The sequence below is a fragment of the Lynx canadensis genome, chromosome B1 (genome assembly GCF_007474595.2).
Source record: "Lynx canadensis isolate LIC74 chromosome B1, mLynCan4.pri.v2, whole genome shotgun sequence".
In the NCBI taxonomy this organism is placed as follows: Eukaryota; Metazoa; Chordata; class Mammalia; order Carnivora; family Felidae; genus Lynx; species Lynx canadensis.
In genome coordinates, this window is record NC_044306.2 from 85,459,373 (window position 1) to 85,475,902 (window position 16,530).

At 42.1% G+C, this 16,530-nt stretch overlaps 1 protein-coding gene and 1 long non-coding RNA gene across 2 annotated transcripts in view; one reads left to right on the plus strand and one right to left on the minus strand.

Annotated features, from left to right (window-relative positions):
- The window catches only part of RNF150 (ring finger protein 150), a 259,010-nt gene that overhangs the window by 119,710 nt on the left and 122,770 nt on the right, over positions 1 to 16,530 (plus strand). The gene's annotated exons all lie outside the window — the stretch shown is intronic.
- LOC115512217 lies at positions 6,956 to 12,125 on the minus strand. The gene is made up of 3 exons (XR_003968321.1): positions 12,062 to 12,125; positions 7,977 to 8,111; positions 6,956 to 7,788 (listed from the first exon to the last, which is right to left on the minus strand). It is a non-coding gene; the product is annotated as an uncharacterized LOC115512217 (long non-coding RNA).

Below are 16,530 nucleotides of genomic sequence, written 5' to 3' on the forward strand. Positions count from 1 at the left end.
TGGGAATCAAATCTATTTGCCTTCAAAGCTTATTTTTGAGTTACTTAGGCATGTCTGGACAGGGAGATGTCTAGGATAGTATATTACAGCTTTTTTTTTTTCTTAGAACAAGTAGGTAAATAAATCTGATGTTCTGGGGCACCTGGGTGGCTCGGTTGAGCGTCCGACTTCAGCTCAGGTCATGATCTCACAGTTTGTGAGTTTGAGCCCCGCGTCGGGCTCTGTGCTGACAGCTCAGAACCTGGAGCCTGCTTGGAATTCTGTCTCCCTCTCTCTGCCCCTCCCCTGCTCATGCTCTTTCTTTCTCTCTCAAATATAAATAAACATTAATTTTTTTTTTAAATCTGATGTTCTAACATCTATGTTTCTGAGAGAAGGGTAGACTTTCTGAGGAGTAGACTGTGGAGTGGGGGTAGACCATTCCATTCAAATGGGTAGGGAAGAGGGTTTCTGATGAGCCTTTACTAATGACAGCCCATCCTCCTGTTGGCCATGCTGACCTATTATGACATGGTTTTAAAGCAAATCCACAGTGTTCTCTCTCTCTCTCTCTCTCTCTCTCTCTCTCTCTCTCTCTGTCAAATTAGTCTGAATGAGGTAGATGTGGCACCAAGTACAAGGCTTTCAGAATTATAGTGGGAAAAAAACTAAATTAGCTTGCTCTTTGGTAACCACTTACGGTTTAGTATTACAACGAATTCTTTAAAGTTTAAGGCTTTTCATTGTTGGGGTGAAGAGAGTAACACTAGAATTTGGTATGGTACTATAATATTGTTGATTAGCAATGCCAGTATTTCATATAAATAAGGGTTCGAGAATACCCTGAGATAAAAATATTCCATCATTTGCATATTACTTAAGTAGCTTTGGTACTACCCTCAGACCCAAGCCGGAGGGACCCCACACTTTAGAAAACCTTGTTTTGGTTTTCTTCCAGCTAGACCCTCCCCACAATGCAAGAGACAGGCTACCCCACGCTAGAAAGACCCAGACCTCAGAACTACTTATCAGTGTCCAACAGCCCTTTTTCTTAGGTCCATCTTCCAGAAGGTAGACCATGCTGCCTCTGCCCACTGTCTGGGGCCGGAAGGGCAGCAATTTGTGGGCAGGTGTGGTTGGAACTTGGACACATGGACTGGGCTCTCCACACCTGCTCAGGAAGCCTTTCAAGATCAGGGACAACTGGGTCTGAGAAGAGAAGGGAGACCCTGCACCAACATGTAACACTGTGAAGTATGAGGAGCTGGAAAATTCTAAATTGAACATGACTTCCAGGTGGAAGGTGGAGGGGAAGGTGGTATTTTTGTGTAGCAGTTCGTTACCTTAATTCATACCTTGTAAATGTTCACACATAAGGTACGGGCCTTCATTTGTGCTCTCGCCTGGGGATCCTCAAAGTGGGCAGCCCTAGAAATAGAGCTGCTTTGACCAAAGTGCTTCAGTGGTTTTTGTAAATAAGTCTCAATGCAAAATAAAAGCCTTTAGCACGAACTGACCTTTAGAGCCAGTCTGAGTAAGTAAAACCTCCAGGATTAAAAGCCTAAGGCTTTCCAGCCACAAACTCAAGATTGAGCCCAGTGTATGAAAAATCCAATTCTATTTTAAAACTGCAGGTATCTTGATATGCTCTAAGGCAGTTTCCGGCTTTGAGATCATAAGTGGAAACATCTTTGTCAACTTTACATTTTCATAATAAAGGCAGATTTTACCCCAGCCACTTGTTCCACTCAGTCCAAGTGTTTTCATGCCAGTATTCAAGCCGCTCTCCTGAATCTTAGCATAACTGCCCATGGCCTTCCTCTTAGGTCACTAAAAAAAAACCTGTCCGTTTAGTTCAACAGTTTGTTTAAGAGCAATTCCAAATGGCAAGCTTCTTGGAAAGCAAACACATCCAGTAACATTATTACTCAAAGGCAGTCTCCCTTCCTGATTCTGTTTGATACAATGGAACCAGCATCTATTGAACATTTAAATGCAGGGCATCAGGCAGAGATCTAGAGACACTCAAGTGAGCAGAGATCTCCACCTTTGGGGTGTTCACAGTCTGGAGGGGCAAACCCCAGCAGGGCAATCCACAATCAGAGCCAAAGAAGAAAGAAAAAGGATTAAAATAAAGAGTGGAGAGAGGGTGAGGAGATACATGTCTGGCAGAATTAATACTTCCTTCCTCTTCTTCTTGAAAAACGTTTCATGGGGGAGGAGCAGTTTGAACTAGGTGGACATTGAAAGATAAGATTACAGTAAGTAGAAAATCATAATCTCAGCTAACATTTATTGAGCTCTTACCGGTTGCCAGGCACTGTTCCAGTGTGGATTGTATCATTTAGTCCTCCCAGGACAACAACCCTATGAGGTGGGTAAGTACTCTCCATTCCCTCCAGCAGGTTGCAGATGAAAATCGTAAACGATACGCAAACACACTAATCATTTTGTCCACATGAGATCCATGAGGTTAAGTAACTCACCCAGAGTCAACCCACCAGTAAGGTGGGGCTGGAATATGCAGGCAAGCAGTCTGACTCCAGAACTTGTGCTTTATTTTTTACCTTTTTTAATGTGTGTTTACTTTCAAGAGACAGAGAGACAGAGCAGGAGTGGGGGAGGGGCAGAGAGACAGGGAGACACAGAATTGGAAGCAGGCTCCAGGCTCTGAGTTGTCAGCACAGAGCCCGATGTGGGGCTTGACCTCACAAACTGTGAGATCATGACCTGAGCTGAAGTTGGACACTTAACTGACTGAGTCACCTAGACTCCCTGAGAGGACCATCTTTTAAATAAGCGATGCTAGGGTGAGATGGTGAATATGTATCTTTCTGGCATCAGCCAGACGTGTGCATACACACCGCACCCCCCCCCAAAAAAAACTGAAGGTACCAAGAATCAGAACATCAGACATTCTAAATGCTGAGGTGAAGACATATTCATTTGGGGCTATGAGATTGTCTCTGTGAGATAAAAGCAGAGTTATAATTGATCTATTTTACCAGTCCACAAATTAAGTGACATAAGTCTAGGGCTTTGGCAATGGAAATCCCCCTTCCCAGTTTTCCCAAATTAACCACTGAGGGGTACTCGGTAATAGAGTGCCATTTTCTCTTTAATAATTCAAGGAATTTACAGTCTTTAACTGGCTCTCTCGGAGGCATACTGGTATAATGGAAAGAAGATGGGATTGGGAATTAGCTAGGCCTGAGTTTATGCCAAACCTACTAAAACCTGTAAAGTCAACTCTCTGGCATCTTAATGGAAAGGGCGTTCTCACATTTCCACCTAAATTTTATCTCACATTTTACTTTTCTAAGCCCTAGAAGTATATAAACAAAGTTCATTTCTGGGGCACCTGGGTGGCTCAGTCAGTTAAGATTCCAACTTTGGCTCAGGTCATGATCTCACAGTTTCTGAGTTCAAGCCCCAGATCAGGCTCTGTGCTGACAGTGTGGAGCCTGCTAGGATCCTCTGTCCACCCCCGCCCCCCGGCCCCTTCCATGCTCATGCTTGCTTGCTGTCTCTCTCTCTCTCAAAAATACGTACATACATACATACATACATACATACATAAATATAAACAAAGTTCATTTCTGTTAATTTTATTATTCACACCAAAGAGTGGGAACCATATTAATTTTTGAATCTGCCTTTGGCCAAATAAAACCTTTAGGCCTTTATTCAATGTCCAGTTTTATTTTTAAAAATAAGAAAAGTTAAATGCACAAAGAACAAATCAGATAGCTTTTCAAGTACCCAAGATGATCGGGAGCACTAAGGTTGCCAAAAATCAAGTGAAACACAAGAAAAATGTGATTATAGAATTGGATGAAATTTAAAAGTTTATTTACGCAGTCCACTTACCATAGGTAAGAATGAGTTTCAGACACATTTACTCAGTAGGCCCAAATCACACATTTAATAAGGGCAGAACCCAGACATGAACTGGGTCCCCCACATTTCTGCCTGGTGGCCTTTCATCTTACAGGAGGAGTATTTTTGGAAAGTCCTTACGGAAGACTGTCACTACCACTCTACCACTGTTCCCCTGGCTGGGAAAGCTAAGTGTCCAGTAAATCTCTGTTATCTTGAAACAAGGGTGAACCCAGGCTGCCTTTCAGCTCTTGTATATTTTGGGTGTGTGGATATGAACCAATGAGCTGCTTAGCAGATAGACTGTTAAAGAAGAGGTGGGGGTGTGCACCTGGATGGCTCATTTGGTTAAGTGCCCGACTTCAGCTTGGGTCATGATCTCACAGTTCATGAGTTCAAGCCCTTGACAGCTCAGAGCCTAGAGACTATTTCTGATTCTGTGTTTCCTCTCTCTGCCCTTCCCCCCCCCTCTCTGTCCCTCTCTCTCTCTCTCTCTCTCTCTCTCTCTCTCTGTCTCTCTCTCTTAAAAATAAATAAACATTAAAAAAAAAGAAAAGAGGTAGGGATTGATTCATGCCCTAACTCCTTTCCAACCTTTGGAAATTAATTTCACTATAAGTGAAAATCAAAAAGTAATAAAACGTGTAACAAGCAAAGGTTGGAAACTGGAATGCCTTTTAGGAGCTAGCATAGTACACAGAACTCTTCTTTCCTGTTAAGAATTAACTGTCTCAGGGGTGCCTGGGTGGCTCAGTCGGTTAAGCGTCCAACTTCAGCTCAGGTCATGATCTTGTAGTTCATGAGTTCGAGCCCCATGTCGGGCTCTGTGCTGACAGCTCCGAGCCTGGAGCCTGCTTCTGATTCTGTGTCTCCCTCTCTCTCTGCTCCTCCCCCACTCGTGCTCTGTCTCTCTCTCTTTCTCTCTCACTCTCAAAAATAAATAAACAAACAAAAAACTCAGATTTTTTTCAGTTTTCTTAGAAACTTCTGTATCTTAAAACAACACCATTCTTAATACAGCATAAACTCAAGTATATACGTGTACAGTTTGCTTTAAAGGAAAAACTGTCTAAGCCTGGTTTGTTCTCCCCTGTTTTAACTCTCAGGTGTAATTCTGAAACTCAAACATATAGATGTAACACAACCACAAAAAAAACAAAACAAAAAAAAATTATTCTCCCAAGCACATCTTACTATTTAGGAATAACATGCTATGTAAATCGACTGTTGGGCGTGAATGAACATCACAGCTGGGAACCCAGAGCCCATGCTTCATCAGTATACCTCCTGGTTTCTGGGAAGTAGATAAGGATTTTAGTAGAGCCACAGACTCAAATTTCCAACTGTCCACTAAAGCAAACAAGCGTCTATTGCCTAATCAACCATGTCCAGTTCAATCATGTATTACTGAGAGGATTAAATATAAAGGAACTTGACATCTGTCTCTGGTTTTAGCTGTATTCCCTTCCACAGCTCATTGTTGCCAGACATCACTTTACCAGAGACCATGTTGACGGTTCTTACTGCTGCCACGCAGAAGGTGGAGTTTAATTAGTTTATAGGAAACTACAGAACTGACAAAGACGAAAGCAAAATTCACAAAGAGTGGAGCAATGTATATATGTCTCATTCCTGCTTACTCTTCATTCTAGTTCTTAATAATAGAAGTTCAAATTACAGCAAAGTCCAGGAATAAGGCACTATTAGAAAAAATATTCTGTTCACTGAAAATGTTTAAGATGCAACTAAAAGAAAATGTGTTCTGTCATGATACATGATGTACTTAAATTGCAGATAGGTTGTGTTCTAAAAATTAATTTGTGAGGTGGATCGGCCAATACCCATTTTGGTGCAGCCACATTTCTCATAGGTTTTACCTGCAATTCAAGGAAAAAATTCCAGTGTAAGTATCTTATGAGTACTTGGGCTCTCATATCTCCTTAAAGAAGCCTACTTATGTTAGAATTCTAGTGCCTAGAATTCTAGAATTTTCTAGAGAAAGTGCTTCCTCTCTTGCCAGGCGTAATTGCCCTATTGATCATGGCAGGTTATTCTCCTGTTTCTTGGGTACTTCTTACCTGACTCTTTTGCAGGGTCTAGATGTGTAATTCTGCAACATTTGATCTCAGGCTACCTTCTCTTTTCTCTTTACATCACCTGCCTGTTCAGCCTTGTCCACATCCATGCTGCAAGTACCATCTGCGTTCTGACAGCTTCTCTCCTGGACGTCTTCACAGACCTATCCATAGTATCTCCACTGTATTTCTCTAAGTCACCCCAGACTCAGCGCGTCCAAAATATATGTCTTCTCTCCAAAATCTGGATTTTGTCCATGTCCCACCCACCCCAAGTCAAAGAATGGTTCCACTGTCTGTCCAGATGTGTAGGTCAGAAATCTCAGGGTCGTTTTGGCATGAGCCTTCCCTCATCCCTCATGTTCCTACCAGCCGTTGATTTTACCTCCTAATCTGCCCATTTGTCTCCAGTACTCTCTGGACATTGTTCTCTTCCTTGCCACAGGGCTTTTGCTAGTGCTATCTGTTGAGGCAAAAAATCTCTCACCTGAGCTTTCATTTTTTTTCAAAAGGAAGTCATCTGCTGGAGTCACCGATTGATTGATTCATTCAGGCCTGGAGGCAGAAGAGTATACAGGAGAGTTTTGAAGCTCTTCTGTTAAATATCAGGGAGAAAACGTTTTCCTGTGGCAGCTAGGATTCATGGCTATATTACAAAAGCAATAGCTTTAGTCCACATGTCTCAAAGACAACTTCTTTAAAAAAAATAATCCAGGGGTGCCTGAGTGGCTCAGTCAGCTAAGCGTCCAACTTCAGCTCAGGTCATGACCTTAAAGTTTGTGGGTTTGAGCCCTGCATCAGGCTCTGTGCTGAATGCTTGCTCAGAGCCTAGAGCCTGCTTCAGATTCTGTGTCTCCCTCTCTCTCCGCCCCTCCCCTGCTCATGCTCAGTCTCTCTACCTTAAAATAAATAAATAAATAAAAACTGTATACATTGTATGTTAGCCAACTTGACCATAAATTTTATTTTAAAAAATAAAAAATAAATTTAAACTTAAAAATTAAAAAAAAAATCTAGCAAGGACAGTTTTGTAGTTCATGCAAAAGAAGGTTATTACAAGACAGAATTGATGACACAGGGCTCACTGATCAGAAGAATCCTGTCTCCATACTCACCTGGGTCTGTAACCTCTTAACCTTACAAGAGTATTTCACCAGCAGCCTTTTAGGAAGTTTTCAGATCGAATTCTGTGAGCCACATCTGAGTGATACAATGTAGAAAATCATAGATTTTCAAGTTCAATGGGGTTATAATTTTCTGGCTCATCATTTTCCTTCTGCTCTTGCCCCTGCCTCTGCCGAGAAATCTCCTGCTCATGCGTCAGAGCTCAGCTCTAGTGTCGGTCCTCCAGAAAGCCTTTCCCAGCTCCTAGCCCTACATCAGGCTCCTTGTAGAACATTCCAGAGAATCGCGGTTTTTTTTTTTCTTTATGACAGTTATCTCAGTTTGTAATTGTACATTTATGAGTAGAGGTGTTTTTTCATTAATGTCTTTTCCACTAAACGATAAACCGCATGAAAGTAGGGAGCATGTATTTGCTGTTTTTGTTGTTTACCGTCGTCATAGCCCCAGAGCCTGGCATGGCACATTGAAAGTGTTAACTAGGTTTTTGTTGATGCTGTTGAATGCATGAACTGAAAACAGTACAGAACCACTGCAGTAGGTATAATGCGTCTATGAAACGCTGAATTCAGAATCCTACTTGGTTTCTGGCACACAACCCCACTCTTCCACTCCTTCCCCGCCCCCACTCCCTCCATCTTGGTGGGTTTCCTTCATCTGTAGGCTGTTGTTAAGATTTCAGCATCTAGTGGTTTTCTGGTGGTCTCGATCAAGGGTTCGCTCAGAGCTGGGGCTGGGGAAGAAGAAAGCGAGTATGAGGAAAGCCCTGGAAGGGGAACAGGATAGAGACAGAGTGTTGGGCAAGAGTGGGGCTCAAATCCTTAGCTGTGGAGGCTGCATAGTTTCACAGAGAACCTAATAGGGCGGCTTTCCTTCTTTCCAGAGGCTCTACCATTTAAGCTGTCTGTTGGCTGCTTTTACCTGTTAGCTGCAGTCCTCACCAGGACTCCCCTCCTGTAGAATGGAAGAAAATTGAATCTTGCAGCACCCCTCGTTTTCACACGTGGTCAGCAGACATATCCGTGGCCTTCTTCCCCTTCACTTGGATTTGGGATGCTGTGGTGAGAACAGCCAGAGTACTTGTAAATGTTGGGGTTTGAGTGATTCATGGTGATTGCAATATGGCAGATGCTACTAAGTGTAAAAAGGCAATGGGAAAGGTGAGAGAACAAGAGAGGATAGGGCAGTTGCCTTCTTTCTTTCCCTCTCTGTGCCATCAGTCCCCTCAGACTTACGTGAACAGGTCCTGGTAGTTTGCAAGGGTGGGAGTTCAGTCCAATACCAATCAATATGGAGGCCGGGGGATGCAGCCTAAATCCCACTCCAGAGTCTCTTGAATTTTACTACATGTGCATGTTCTCTTTTGTGGCATAAATTATAATCCTTAAAGCCAGTACCCATCGTGGTACTATTTTGCCTAGTGTGTTTGCTCCCTAAAAATATTTCCACGGCCCTTTCTCGCCTTCTCAAGGGTCAATCCTTTCCTAATTGTTTATCTCTACCTCCCAGACTTGGACAGATAGGTAATAAGTAATTTTGTGGCTGCTTAAGAAATATCTCACCCCAGGGCAGAAAGAGAATCTGATTCTCCTAAATTAATTACAGCCACTTTAGAATGGTAGTGGTAAACTTGCCACTTGGTTCATTCTTTCAGCAAATATCTTGTAAGCACCTTGTATGGCAGTGCTGTAGGCACTAAGTGTATCAGTGGTGAAAGCCAGAGGTAATGTTCTTTCCCTTTTGGAATTTAAAGAGCACTTCACAAAGAGCTTAAAATCGGAATTAGAAGAAGCCTCTGAAATAATTAAAGCTGACTTGTTCATTGAGAAGATGGTGGCTTGGCGAAGGAAGGTGAGTTACCCAGGGTGACAGAGCAAGGAGCCAGGTGTCTTTGACCACCCTCGCTTCTGTCACTCTTCACCTCCGCACTACATCTGGCTTGGTCACAAGCTGCTGGGTGCCCCGTTCAAATCGGACTTCTGTCATGTGGTGCGTGCTGCCATCCTGCTTAAAGGTTTAGCATTTTTGTCACTGGGATTAGGCTAAACGGTATTATTTTCAGTGCAAGCCCAGAGACAAGATGCATTCTCTGAACTGAGAAACATATTGAGTAACTCACAGGGGAAGCATTCCCATAAGACAGAAATAGTGGGTGTTTATATAACCACAGCATGTTGACCCAGGCTCTTAACCATTCAGCATGGCATGGTTTAAGATAGTGAGGAAAGGAAGGAGGTGGGGGAGTGAGTTAGATTAAGGGCTGACATCATAGATCTGTTCTTAGAACGAGAGACTGTTGATAGAACCATGAGAGGAGTCAGATAACCTGTCCTGGTGTGCGCTTAATCGAGTGCAATAAAGACTGTGTTGTGCATGTGACTCTGACAACTAAAAAGTTCAAAGAACATCCTGGTAAAAAGGTTTTCTGATACTTTAAGATGTAACTCTTCAAATAGTGCTTCTTTGTGCTCACTGCTTTGACTGTGTAGTAATCTGCAATAAAAGTATTTGCTTTCCCGGGGCGCCTGGGTGGTTCAGTCGGTTGAGTGTCCAACTCTTGATTTTGACTCAGGTCATGATCTTACTGTTCCTAATATCAGCTCACATGGGTCTCTGCACTGACAACACGGAGCCTGCTTGGGATTCTCCCTCCTTCTGCCCCTCCCCCTGCCACGTGTGCAAGCTCTCTCTCTCTCTCTCTCTCTCTCAAAGTAAATATTAAAAAAAAAAAAAAAGTATTTGCTTTCTCTGAGCAGAATGGAGATATCGTATTTCCTTCATACTAAAGTGGGAAGTCAAACCACAAAATGATTTGAAGTGATGTGTGGATCAATATTACAGATAAAGATACACACACACACACACACACACACACACACATATATATACACACACATAGCAGTCACATCAAATCCATTATTTCACAAATGTTATTCATTAGTATGAAAGTAAAAGAAAAAGGAAATTTAAAGAAAATATATATTTTTATAGACTGCTTAAAATTCTTTTGAAAAAAATGTATCAATTATTTAGTAGATCCAAATAGATTTTGACTTATTGATATTAACTGTAGAAATTTTTAACTGTGCCTTTAAAACACCCTGATTTTCCAAAAAGTCTTTTACAATAAGAAAAGAATAACTTTAATTTCTATAGCTCTGTTTCCTCCATTAAGCGTATTTATTCTTTTGCTTATGTTTAATACAAATACCTTTTCAGTTATTTTGGATATTGTTTTACACCAGAGGTAGGAAAATATATTCTGTAAAAAACAGAAAAAGAACCCGTTCATGCTCTGTCTCTCTCTGTCCCAAAAATAAAAAACGTTGAAAAAAAAAAAAATTTAAAGGGGCGCCTGGGTGGCGCAGTCGGTTAAGCGTCCGACTTCAGCCAGGTCACGATCTCGCGGTCCGGGAGTTCGAGCCCCGCGTCGGGCTCTGGGCTGATGGCTCGGAGCCTGGAGCCTGTTTCCGATTCTGTGTCTCCCTCTCTCTCTGCCCCTCCCCCGTTCATGCTCTGTCTCTCTCTGTCCCAAAAATAAAAAACGTTGAAAAAAAAAAAAAAAAAAAAAAAAAAAAAAAAAAAAAAAAAAAAAACAACAGAAAAAGAATTAATGAAAGGTTATAAAAAGAAAACTAAAAAACCAAAACATTAAATTTGGTTTTATTTGTAATCTTCCTAGGAAATTATATAAATGTATTCCTCTCATCATCTTTACAATTAAGAATAGAAAACACAGATCTCTATTGAATAATCACAGAGAAGAGACAGGAGAGAAAGGAGTAGAGAAGACAGGTGAAGAGGGACTATTACAAGGATGAGCAAGAATTGGGAAAGTTGTAAAAGACTGAAGACGATCAATAAGATAAGTATAAATAAAACAGTATCTAGAGAAAACAGAGAAAGATACTAGGAGAGAGAGTCCATGAAGGAATGACACAGAGTTCCTCTGGAGGGGTTTTCAATGAAACTTTTAAAGGTAGGTTGCATTTTACAACTATAGGCATAGTGGGAATATAATCTCTTGAAAGTTTTCGATAAACCTGATCACCTATAGATACAGGGATATGGATATGGCCTATAACTTAATGGGTTGTCTGTGCATCTCAAATATTTTTCCAAAATAAGTATTCGTAAAGTCAGACTAATTTATTTATATTGATTGATTGTGTGAAACAGTTTTCAAAAGGCTGCAGATAAATTAGTACTGAATGAGTCATTCTGGTAGTTACTATGACAGAAGACTTGCAAAACTCAGCTGAAAAGGTTCTGTGTTGTTATTTGGTACCATTTGTAATCCTAGCAAGGTGAGATAACTTCTGAATAAGGATGTCTTTCTCAAGAGGTTAACATCTATGAAGTATCCCAGACAAAATCCATGTTGAAATACAACATTAAATACAACTCATTTGGGTGTGGAGAGCCAAATGTTTAATAAATCCATTACCTCTGTCTTGAGCTAAATGGGTGGAGAGAACACAGTCAAAATTTTTAAATCAATATAGGCCATTACACTGATCTTGAAGTTGATATGCTTTTCAAAGACATCATTCCATGCCCAAACCAACAAGGATATTTGTTCCTAGGTGTTGCTACACCGTGTATATCCTTGATAATAAGTATTTTCAAACCTTACACTGAAAAAAAAAAAAGCAAGCCTCAATGCTTCACCTAGGCTTTCCAGTATTGCTCTTTCACTGTGATGTGATGTTGAGGGTCAACCACAAGAGTATCCTGGCTCTTTCTCTTTCAGGTATTGAATCAGCCAGTAGGCAAGTCACTTCCCTCTTTGGTGTGAATGATACCTGAGCAATGCGTATTTTAATTGTTGCCTTAACACTACCTCTCTCACTCCAGTAACAATAGGAATTGTCAGAGTTCTGTCTATTGTGAGATGAATACCTCTTCACTGCCTTTTTTTTTTTTTTAAGAGTGTCAAGGTTTCTGAAAGATGGTTTTTTTGGAGTAGCAGATTGTCAGAGTAGAACGCGTTCTGCCTTCCCTACCTTGAGAACGCCAGCCACACGGAGAGCATGAGGAAGATTCTATGTCTGCTGTAGCAGCAGCCAGCTCGGGAGGCTCCAAGATCTAAAGTAGATCTGCTCTGATTGGGAACTCCTAGGTTACAGGCTGCTGTTTATCTTTCACAGATATGAAACGGCACTATTTTTGGAGGCGAACTTGACTCTCGGCAGTGGCATGTTTTGCTGTCTCTGTGTTATGGATCTTAGAACCCACAAACTGGAAGTAACTAAGAGATTCTCGAGACCAATGCTGCAGAGGCTGGATAGTTGAAGGTCACAGTCTGGGGGCAGCCCAGGCCCCAGGCCCCTGAGCTAGTGGCTCAGGGGCTTTCACTTTTACCGAGTGGTGTGTCAGTGTCTCAGCAGTGCTCCTTGGCAGGCCAGGCATTGCCGCCACCACTTGAGCTCAGCTTTCCTCTGGCTGGAGGATTGTAAGCACAGGCTTAAAGGCCAGAGCACCATATGCAAGAGTCCACAATGGCACCTGTCTTAGCTCGGGTTACCATAGTGAAGCACCACAGACTGGGTGGCTTAGACAACAGAAATGTATTTTCTCACAGTTCTGGAGAATGGGAGTCCAAGATCTAGGTGCCGTTAGGGTTGGTTTCTGGTGAGACATCCTTGGCTGCCTTCTCGTGGTATCTTCACATGGTGAGAGCGAGTGAGCTCTGCTGTCTGTCCCTCTTCTTATAAGGACGCCAGCCTTATAGGTATAGGCTCCCACTGTTACAACCTCATTCAACCCTCATTATCTTCTTAAAGGCTCTGTCTCTAAACAGTCACCCATCGGGGGTAAGGGCTTCAATATATGAATGTGGGGGTAGGCACCATTCAGTCTATAGCAGTCTGCGTGTCCAGTCTTATTTAGTCTATAATCACTAAATAAGGTCCACAGGGAACTGGACTAGACCTTGTGTTGGACAACTTTATTTTGTGTTGTTATCTACCTAGAAGCAATTTTAATTAGAGGCTCTTCAGGAAACACTGTGTATCAGGGCTTCCTAAATTGAAGTCATAATGTGCAAAGTTATCTGGAGTCTCTGAAAACACTGAGCCACTAGATGGGACTTCTAAAGTAATTTTTTTAAGTTTATTTATTTATTTTGAGAGAGAGTGAGTGAGAGAAGGAGAGATAGAGAATGAGTGGGGGAGAGGAAAAGAGAGAGAGAGAGAGAGAGAGAGAGAGAGAGAGAGAGAATCCCAAGCAGGCTCCTCACTATTGGCACAGAGCCCAGCACATGGCTCGAACTCACAAACCGTGAGATGGTGACCTGAGCTGAAATCAAGAGTCAGATGCTTAACTGACTGAGACACCCAGGTGACCCTAAAGTAATTTTTGAATAAGTAACACATTAGTATAATATGGAATTCAAAAGGGAATGGGATGCCTCCCCTCTAACTCCTCTACCTATTCTGTTGCTAGTGACTGCCTTTTTACAGGCAGTCTGTGCATTGACACGCACACTGTATGTGGTCTTTCTTTTTCCACAAGTGGTAGCATATTGCACACACAGGTCTTAGATTTTGCTTTTTTCACTTAACAATAAGCCTTGACAATTATTCAAAATCAGTACAGATGGAGCTATTATATACTTCATGTTTTATAGAATTTGTGAAATATTTCAGTGTGGCTACACCACAGTTTCCTAACCAATCTCCTGTTGATGGCCTTTTGGATTATATTTTAGGTTTTAAATTCAGTTTCCATCAAGATATAAACTGGGCTGAGTGAACATCTTTATAAATATTATTCACAAATGTGTATACATATACATCTATAGGATAAGGTCCTAAAAGTGAAAGTGTTGTATTAAAAGGTGTGTATATTTTATGTTTTGGTGGAGATTGCTGTATTGTTTCGCATCATGGTTTGTGGGAGAGGGTCTTAGGTGGGTCTGCAATGTGGAGTTTCCTTGCTTCCAGGAAGCAGATTTATGTCACACTGTCTCTGTATTGGCTCACAAATCTCTCACATTCTGGAATGTTCTCCCAGTTTCTTTCTGCTTCCCTATATCCAGGTCTCTTTGAAGTTTTTTTTTGTTTATTTTTTTTTCTGACAACTGCTTTTCTCACTTTTGTTCATGATATGTACCGCAACGAACTTTTGTGTTAAGTACATGGAATCAGGAACTCTCATTGACCACAGGACTCTCTAACACTGTGCTAAAGACAGTTTTTTGTCTTTGGATATTTCTTATATGTACCACCTTTCCCTAACTAGATTCTGTATCTAGAAACCAACATTTACCTCACTGTATAATAGTACCATATAATTTTTATAATACTTAATAGGATAAAAACTTTAACGTTATTTCATCAACATTTTAAAGTAGCCAAAGTAGTAATAGTAATACATTCTTGAGTTTAGTAAATTATTAAAATCTATAATTATAGTGCTGTATATTATATAAAAGTATTATTACTCATTTCATCATAGAGAGGAAGAAACTGAGACACAGTGGGCTTAAATGTCCACATCACACATCTGAAATGATACGGCAGGACTTTAAACCGGTTCTAACTGTTGCAGATCAGGCTGACTTTCCACAGTCTCCTGCTGTCTCTTAACAGGTAGTGTGAGCACTCGGTGAAGAGCTGTAGGTTGATTGAACATAAACTTCCATCTGGACGATGCAGGTGAAAACCAGATGGTTGATAGCCATGAGTGAAAACTATACCCTGCTGTCTACTCTAGTGAGCCTGGCAAATGAGTTTTTTGTCTTTCAGTGTCACCAGTCTGCGGGGAATATGTAAAACTTGTTTTCATAGCCTGGATTTCCTCCCGAGGGCCGGTCTTGTTGCCTTTGAAATGCAGTTTTTGTCACGTGGCCACTCCCCACAATAAGGCCGCTCATTTGTTCAATATTAACCTCTGGCTTTGGTTTGATGAGGGCTGGTCAACTAGGCAGTAGAGTGCGTGTGCGTGCGTGCACACGCGTGTGCATGCTGGAGCAGTAGCTCCACCTCCAGTATCGATATTTATTATAAATAAACTCCTAAGGACTTTTATTCTTGCCTCCAGCTTGCACCCTTGGCCTGATACACAGGTCAGCTGCGTTTTAGACTCGCCCTTCTTGTCAGATCATTTGGGTCTTGGCCTTCCAGACAACCCGGTAACCCTTACTGCAGGGAGATGCTAATCTGGCTGCAGCCTAACCTTGTTTAAAATCTTTCAGGATTTGGCTGTTTTGGAGCAGGCATGCCCTTGGATTTCCATTCCAAACATGGCTAATCTGCTGGCTCTTGTTTTTATCCTTTCCACGAGCAGTTCTCTTGGAGGGACTAGAAGCATGCGTGTCTCCGTGTGGCTTGTGAAGGGTCTAGAGGCGGCAGAGATGGAGTGGGTAATTACTTAGGAAGCTCTTGCATTCTCAGATGCTGGTGACAGCTATTTTTGGCCCTAGGAGGCAAATTATCACTGTTATGCCAACAACACCCACACATGCGACTTTTTTTTCATACCAAAATGGACCAGGCCTGTCATCCTTCCTGGCCAGTGTTTTACAGTGAGCGTGTGGCACTGCCTTACTTAGAATTCTCACCCCAAGATCTTTCTCACTGCTGAATGCCTGCCAGTGTGCTGGGATTTGGGGTGGGGGTGCGGTGGATGTTAAGAGCTATCCTTCTCAACTTTGAGAAATAATGCCTTCCATGTTTATTGAAATCAGCCCCTGGCTGAAGTCAGATCTATTCAAGCAGGATGAAGACCTTAGGGAAATTGTAATACTCTCCAAGCTATGTAAACATCTGAGAAAAATCCGAGCCGCCGCTGTGTTCAGGGAAGAGCTGGCTCCCATCACACGCCTCTGGGAAGCCTACTCCAGAAGTACAGCCTACTGCCAAGCTCCGCCTACTGTGATAGGCAGAGTAATGCCCCCACCCCAGAGGGTCCATATTCTGACCTCCAGAATCTGGGAATATGCTGTCTTGTGTGGCAAAAGGGACTTGGCAGATGTGACTAATTGAAGAATCTTGAGATGGGGAGACACAAGGATCAGAGAGAGAGGAAGAGGTTTGACAAAAATGAAGCAGAGGTTGGAGTGATGTGGCCAGAAGTTAAGGAATGTGAGCTGCATCTAGAAGCTGGAAAAGCCAAGGAAACAGATTGTCCCCTAGAGTCTTCAGAAGGAGCACAGCCCTGCTGACACCTATGACATTAGCCCGGTGACACACATTTCAGGTTTCCGACCCCTAACACTTTAAGATGATAAATTAGCATTGTTTTAGGCCACTGTGTTTGTGGTCATTTGTCACAGCAGTAGGAAACTTACACACCCAACAAGACTGATTTTGACATCAGGGAAGATGCATCACTTCTGGGAGCATCCTCTCTACCTCTCGCAGATCCTGAGGAGGAAGACTGATGTGACTTGCGCTCTGCTCCAAGGGCATTCCTCAACTCCTGTGAGGCAGGAAACTGTCCCCCTAATCGTCTGGCTCTTTTCTCCAAG